Source organism: Ochotona curzoniae, unplaced genomic scaffold, assembly GCF_017591425.1.
Source record: "Ochotona curzoniae isolate NIBS_2020 unplaced genomic scaffold, NIBS_Ocur_1.0 contig_1811, whole genome shotgun sequence".
Taxonomy (NCBI): Eukaryota; Metazoa; Chordata; class Mammalia; order Lagomorpha; family Ochotonidae; genus Ochotona; species Ochotona curzoniae.
The window spans coordinates 640,742-647,439 of NW_024465203.1; the positions used below are offsets into that span (position 1 = coordinate 640,742).

Below are 6,698 nucleotides of genomic sequence, written 5' to 3' on the forward strand. Positions count from 1 at the left end.
GTGCTTTTTCTTATCATTCAAGTGTAATGCCACTGGGAAAATACCAACCTTTTCTATCTGACAGCTTTGTGGGGCATGGACATGCACTGGCATGTGCACTGTTGTTCCTTCTTCAGGAATGCAATTATTCCTATGGAATGTATAAGTTCCATCCCTCCTCTGGACTTTGGCACTTGCTCACGTGGGTGAACCTCGGCTCCTTGAACTTTAAGCTTGTGTCTGCCTGTGTTATCCCCATGTTTCTCTCTTACATACAGGAAACACCTCTGAAATCAATGACACCAAGTTCCAGTGCACCCTGACAGCATGCTGGAATGCTGGAGTTATATTGGATAGTAGGCAGTTAGGGTATTCGGTGTCCCCAAGTTATTATTTTTCCTCAAATATAAAATAGCATTTTCCCCATCATGTCTTGCATTCACCAGAGGAGGTCTCTTCCAAGAGACAATGGTGCTTTTAGCATATTAATTCCCCAACTGATGCATTAGCCCTTTTCTCTAGCCATTGTGTGGGAGGACATCACCCTAATCTCCTTATCATTGAAGGACTGGAGGAAGTGTTACTCATATTCCCAAGGCCAGGAATGTCCAATGTGTGACACCTGTCTGGTCTTTTGCCCCAAAGCCAGACACCAGCGTGACCAGAAATTTCCTTTTGTCCTTTCTAGAGCCTCTTTGAAGCACATCTTTAAAAACTGCTCTCCTCACCATTAATTCAGGTTTGTATCTCTTGCTTTTACTCCTGCCATGATGGCAGAGGATCTCAGAGCCCCATGTCACTAGGACAGAATCTCCTTTCTCAACTTTTCTAACAAATTTTGCTTTGAAATTTAACTGTGTCCACATGAAAATTCTTCATTCCTGCAAGACAGAAATTGAGATTGCTGCCTTATTTGGGGTAAAAAAAAAAAAAAAAAAAAAAAAACTACAACACACAGGCAGGCTGTGCCTCAGCTTATCCACAAATTGGTGATAGTTATTCTGTTGGCATTATGCAGCTTCCCAGAATCTTGCCTGTGACTGAAGGGGCTAATAGAGAATCCTCTGTTTTTCTGAAAATCTTAAAGGAGACTTTGGCATAATGGTGAACATCATAACCAGTATGTCCCCAGCCACAAACCACCAGCTACTCTGGTGACAATGAACAAGCTTGCATAACTGACTGTCTGGGCTATGGAACAACTTAACACGTGTGGTTGGCATGCTTGCTTTGTAACAGTGGGTTGATTTGTTGGCAGAGGAACAGCAGAGACTGTGTGATATAAGTCTCTTATCCTACATTATGCCTTTATATATGTTTCACTTGTGCAGTGCTTTGTTTCTCAAGCCCGTGAAATGCTGTCAGCTAATTGCTACCACATTAAAGACTTGCCTAGCCATGGAACAGGGTCATCAGCCTCCCCAAGTATATTTTCTGCAGCTGCAGCTGCAGCAGACAACACATTGAATGGTAGCCCGTTATGGGTAAGATGGACCTGGCATAGACCAAATAAGACAGGGTTTCTGTCATGCTATGGAGATTCCTGATATAGATAAGGCAGATAGCATGAGAGTTCACAACTGAGGACAGACGTATTCAAGTCTGCATTGAAACAAAACCAAGGGGTACCTGTTGTGTGCTAAGGACTTGATTAGCACTAGTTAAGCTCTGCACTGCAGGGTGTGGGCTTGTGGCTGAAAGCACCTGGTGTAATGGGACTGCTTGACATCCTATTGAAAGAGTATATAAGAAGCAATAAACTATGGGGAGATTTCCACCATCATTGGTCTCCTGTCAGTGCTTCATCCCCAGATCCTATCCATGTCCTCATTGCTGCCTCAGCTGGTTGAAATACACCTCAGGCCACTGGAGGTATAGGATGTAGCCTTCCCGGGCTTAGTGATAAAAATGTGCAGAACCACCATCCCTGCCTGGAAGGGGTGTATATCCCAGCTTGATTCCCATGGTAGAGAGCCTGAGTTTGCACTCTGGCAAGCTCGAGTTCTGGGAAGCTATGTGAGGGTGGAACAGAGGTGCCCATGCCTACCTCACTGTTATACCTGGATGAATGTCCTAGCAGGCAAGGTAGAAGCCTAGGATTATCACCATGGGAGCTCAGGTACAAGAAGTCTTCTACACAGAGTAGGTGTTCAACCAACAGTTCTAGTCAAACCAAGGCCTCCAGCCTAGAGCCACCAGTGAAAGAGTGGTGTCCCCTGGGACCCTCCAAAGTGCCTGCCTCTGAGCTGACCACCAGCAGTGGCCTCCCTAGCAGCCACAAGCCAGGAGAGGTTCATACAGGTAGGCTGTTCCTCAGCTCTGCACCCACAAATTGGTAATAGTCATATTACTAAAATATGAGTGTGATTCCAGAAATTCATGGAAAATGGAAGCAACAGAGAGGGAATTGAAAACAATTGAACTTCACAAATAGTATCTCAGAAGATGCATTTTTCACCATCTCTTAAAGAATGTCCTCTTGTTTTCCCATTACCTCCCTAAAATCTTTGCTAATTTAAGCTGCTAAATTGTGGAGCCTGTGGGCTTGGCAATGGTTGGTCTCTGGGACTGCATGTCCTCAGGTGATGCAAAGGGCTTTGCTCAACTAGAATTTTGTAGCTAGTAGTGGACAAAGTCCTGCAGAAATTTATAACATACCATGTAGAAGCCCTGGAACCCCGGGACTGAGAAACAAGCAGTGGTTTGACCAAGCACTGAGAGAGTAGGACTCAGGCCCTCTTGCTGGCTCTGTCAGTAGGCTCTGTCTCCTCAGCCCTTTGTTGATTGTGTGCCCCTGCTGCAGAGCCACACTCAGTATCACTTGTCAAGGGATGTTCTCTTCTCTTCTCCCCATTGTGCTTCAAAAAGCTTTCCCTCATTTCTGCCTGAATCAGACTTTTAGCTGGGGGGAGGGGAGGGAAAGTAGGCAGGCAAAGCCCACTCTATGGCCATGGAGAATTTCTCAAATCCAAGAAAGACAGAGATACATCTGAAGGAGCTACTTAGTTGTCCCGTCCAGCAGGACAGTCAACGGGGGTCGCAACCACCTAGGAGAGATTGGGGGACAAGAGACACGAAGAATGGACAGCAAGACAGGATGTCTGATCAAGCTGTCAGTTTATTGATTTTAATTGAGAGTTTTTATACTCCTCAGTAACTAAGGCTCAGGGAGGAAAGGAGAAACTAGGACGCAAGCCATGGTCTCCAGACTGATTGTTCTTGAGCAGCCACCATATCCACAATAGTAACCAGCATATCAACAATAGCATAGGTAATTAGTAACAAGATGTCGGCAGGTACAGCATAAATCACATTCTAAAACAGTTACTACAAACAATTGAAGCTAAGCGTGTGATTGGCTTCATAACTTCTTTCCCAAGCATCTAGCCAGCCAGGGATTTTCCACTGGCGCATAGTTCTATATTCAAAATGGCTTCAGTGTGGCTATAGTACACGACTCCTGTCACTTAGTATGGCTCAGTGCTTGTGCTCTGACAGAGGTCATCTCAGAAAGGTGTATGCCAGCACCCCATATTAGAACACTAGGCTATTACAGCCACGATGCCTGTGACCAAGTCACAGCTAATGCATCTGGGAAAGTAGGAAAAGACAGGCCAAAGGCTGGGTCCCTGCACCCACATGGAAGACCTGGTAGATTTCCTGGCTCCTGGTTTAGTCTGACCCAGGCCTGACTATTGTTGTCACTGGAAATATGAACTGGAGATGGAAGATCTCTCCATCTTGCGCTCCCTCTACCTTTTAAATTTATGTTTAACATTTTGTTCAGAATTTCACATTTACTTGAGTTCACAGAGAGCTAATGAACTTTTCCCTGATTAAAGCAGAATCTCACAAACAGTTTTCAAATTAAGCTTGGACTTGTGACTGACATTTGATATGTCTTGCAAGAATAAGTTGGTTAAAGCTGAAATGCTCCAGGGCTTTTATTGAAACGACATTGCAGGTTTCCCTAACTTCCTGTGTAGGACTTGGGCACTTGGTGTCAGGTGTCTCCACAGAGGGTGTCCAGCTAGGACTGCAGTGGACAGAAGAGCAGCAAGGGGGAACCAAGGGAGAGGAAGAGAAAAGAGAGGCCTTCCTCCTTATCGCCCCTCCATGGCCTCGGGGCAGTCAACTCCCTGGGCAATCTGCATGTGAGCATTGAGAGAGAGAGATGCAGACAGAGTGATCTTGTATGCATTCACTCATTCCCCAAAAGATTGCAATGCCTGGGCCACATATAGGCGATGGTTTTATCTGATATGCTGCTAGTCCAACTGCAAGCACAGCCAAAAAGGTGAATATCTAAGGTTCTATTCATTTCTAGCAGCCCAACTAGCTTTTCAAAGATTTATTTTTTTATAATTTTTTTTATTTGAATGACAGATATATAGAGAGGAAAGACAGAGAGGAAGATCCAACGGGCAATGGTATGCCGATCTGAATCAGGAGCCTCTTCCGGGTTTTCCCACGAGGGTGCATGGCAAAACCTGGTGGAAGGACACGTAGGGCGGGTCGCGTCTCAGGACAAGGGTCGGGTTTCAACCCTCTTCGAGGTGGCACTCGGTTGAGGCGCCTCTGCTGGACGGAACCCCGCTGTGGTCTGGGCCACAGTCCCCGGCATTTTCCAGGCCCGGGGGCACCTAAGCCCACTCGCGGGTGATTACACGTGGGGGCTGGCGGGGGCTGAGGGTAAAATCCTGGATCTCCCCTGTCCCCGCCAGCCAAAATCTGGCGGCAGGACAGGTAGGACGGGTCGCATCTCAGGACAATGGGCGGGTTTCAACCCTCATCGAAGTGGCTCTTGGTGGGGGCGCCTCTGACGGACGCAACCCCGCCGAGGTGTGGGCCACATTCCCTGGCCTTCTAATGGCCCGGGTGCACCTAAGCCCCCTCGCAGGTGAGTACATTCAGGGGCTGGCGGGGACCTGGGGGTAAAATCCTGGCTCTTCCCTGTCCCCGCCAGGCAAAAGCTGGCGGCAGGACAGGTAGGGCGGGTCGCATCTCAGGACAAGGGGTGGGTTTCAACCCTCATCATGGTGTCATTCAGTTTAGGCGCCTCTGCCGGACGAACCCAGCCTGGGTCTGTGCCACAGTCCCTGCAACAAGGCGGGGGCAGAGACCCCGGCTTTCTCCAGGCCCGGGGGCACCTAAGCATCCTCGCTGGTGAGGACCCGCGTGGGCTGGCGGGGGTCTGGGGGTAAAAGCCTGGCTCTCCCTGGTCGCCGCCAGCCAAAAGCTGTTGGCAGGAGAGGTAAGGCGAGTCGCTTCTCAGGACAAGGGTCGGGTTCCAACCCTCATTGAGGTGGCCCTAAGTGGGGCGCCTCTGCTGTACGGAACCCCGCCGGGGTCTGGACCACAGTCCCCTCCGGGTTCTGGGCTACAGTCCCCTCCGCTAGGTGGGGGCAGAGACCCAGGCCTTCTCCAGGCCTGCGGGCACCTAAGCAACCTTGCAGGTGAGTAGCATGGGTGTTGGCCGGGGGCTGGGGGTAAAATCCTGGCTCTCTCCTGTCCCCACCAGCCAAAAATTGGCGGCAGGTCAGGTAGGGCACGTCGCATCTCAGGACAAGGGGCGGGTTTCAACACTCATCGAGTGGCACTCGGTGGGGGCGCCTCTGATGGACGGATCTCCGCCAGTGTCTCAGACATAGAGCCCACCACAAGGTGGGGTCAGAGACCCCGGCATTCTCCTGGACCAAGGGCACCTAAGCACCCTCGCGGGTGAGTATTCGTGGGGGATGGCGGGGGGTTGGGTTAAAATCCTGGATCTCACCTGTCCCCGCCAGCCAAAAGCTGGCAGCAGGACAGGTAGGGCGGGTCGCGTCTCAGGACAAGGGTCGGGTTTCAACCCATATCGAGGTGGCTCTCAGTGGGCGCGCCTCTGATGGAAGGAACCCCACTGGGGTCTGGGCCACAGTCCACGCCGGTGTCTGGGCCACAGTCTTCGGCCTTCTCCTGGCCCGGGGCACCTAGACACCTCGCGCGTGGATCTCACCTGTCCCCGTCAGGCAATAACTGGCAGCAGGACAGGTAGGGCGGGTCGCGTCTCCGGACAAGGGTCGGGTTTCAACCCTCATCCAGGTGGCTCTCGGTGGGGGCGCCTCTGCTGGACGGAACTACGCCAGTGTCTAGGCCACAGTCCCCAGCCTTCTCCTGGCCGGGGGGCACCTAAGCCCCCTCGCGGGTGAGTACCCGCGGGAGCTGGCGGGGGGATAGGGGGAAAATCCTGGCTCTCCTCTGTCCCCGCCAGCCAAAAGCTGGCTGCAGGACAGGTTCGCGTCTCAGAACAAGGGGCGGGTTTCAACCCTCATCGAGGTGGCTCTCGGTTGGGGCGCCTCTGACGCACGGAACCCCGTTAGTGTCTCGACCACAGTCATCGACACAAGGCGGGGGCAGAGACCCCGGCCTTCTCCTCGCACGGAGGCACCTAATAACCCTCGCGGGTGAGTACCCGCGGGAGCTTTCGGTGGGCTGGGGGTAAAATCATGGTTCTTCCCTGTCCTCGAATGCAAAAACTGGCGGCAGGACCGGTAGGGCGGGTTACGTCTCAGGACAAGTGGCGTGTTTCAACACTCATCGAGGTGGCCCTATTTAGGGGCGCCTCTGCCGGACAGAACCCCGCCAGAATCTGCGCCACAGTTCCCGACAGTCTCCTGGCCCGAGGGCACTTTAGCCACCTGGCAGGTGAGTACCCGCAGGGACTAGTGGGGGGCGGGGGT

At 51.5% G+C, this 6,698-nt stretch overlaps 1 pseudogene; it reads left to right on the forward strand.

Moving 5' to 3' along the window:
- LOC121148769 overlaps nucleotides 1-6,426 on the forward strand; it is a 31,518-nt pseudogene extending 25,092 nt beyond the window's left edge.
- The last annotated feature ends 272 nt before the right edge of the window (nucleotides 6,427-6,698 follow it).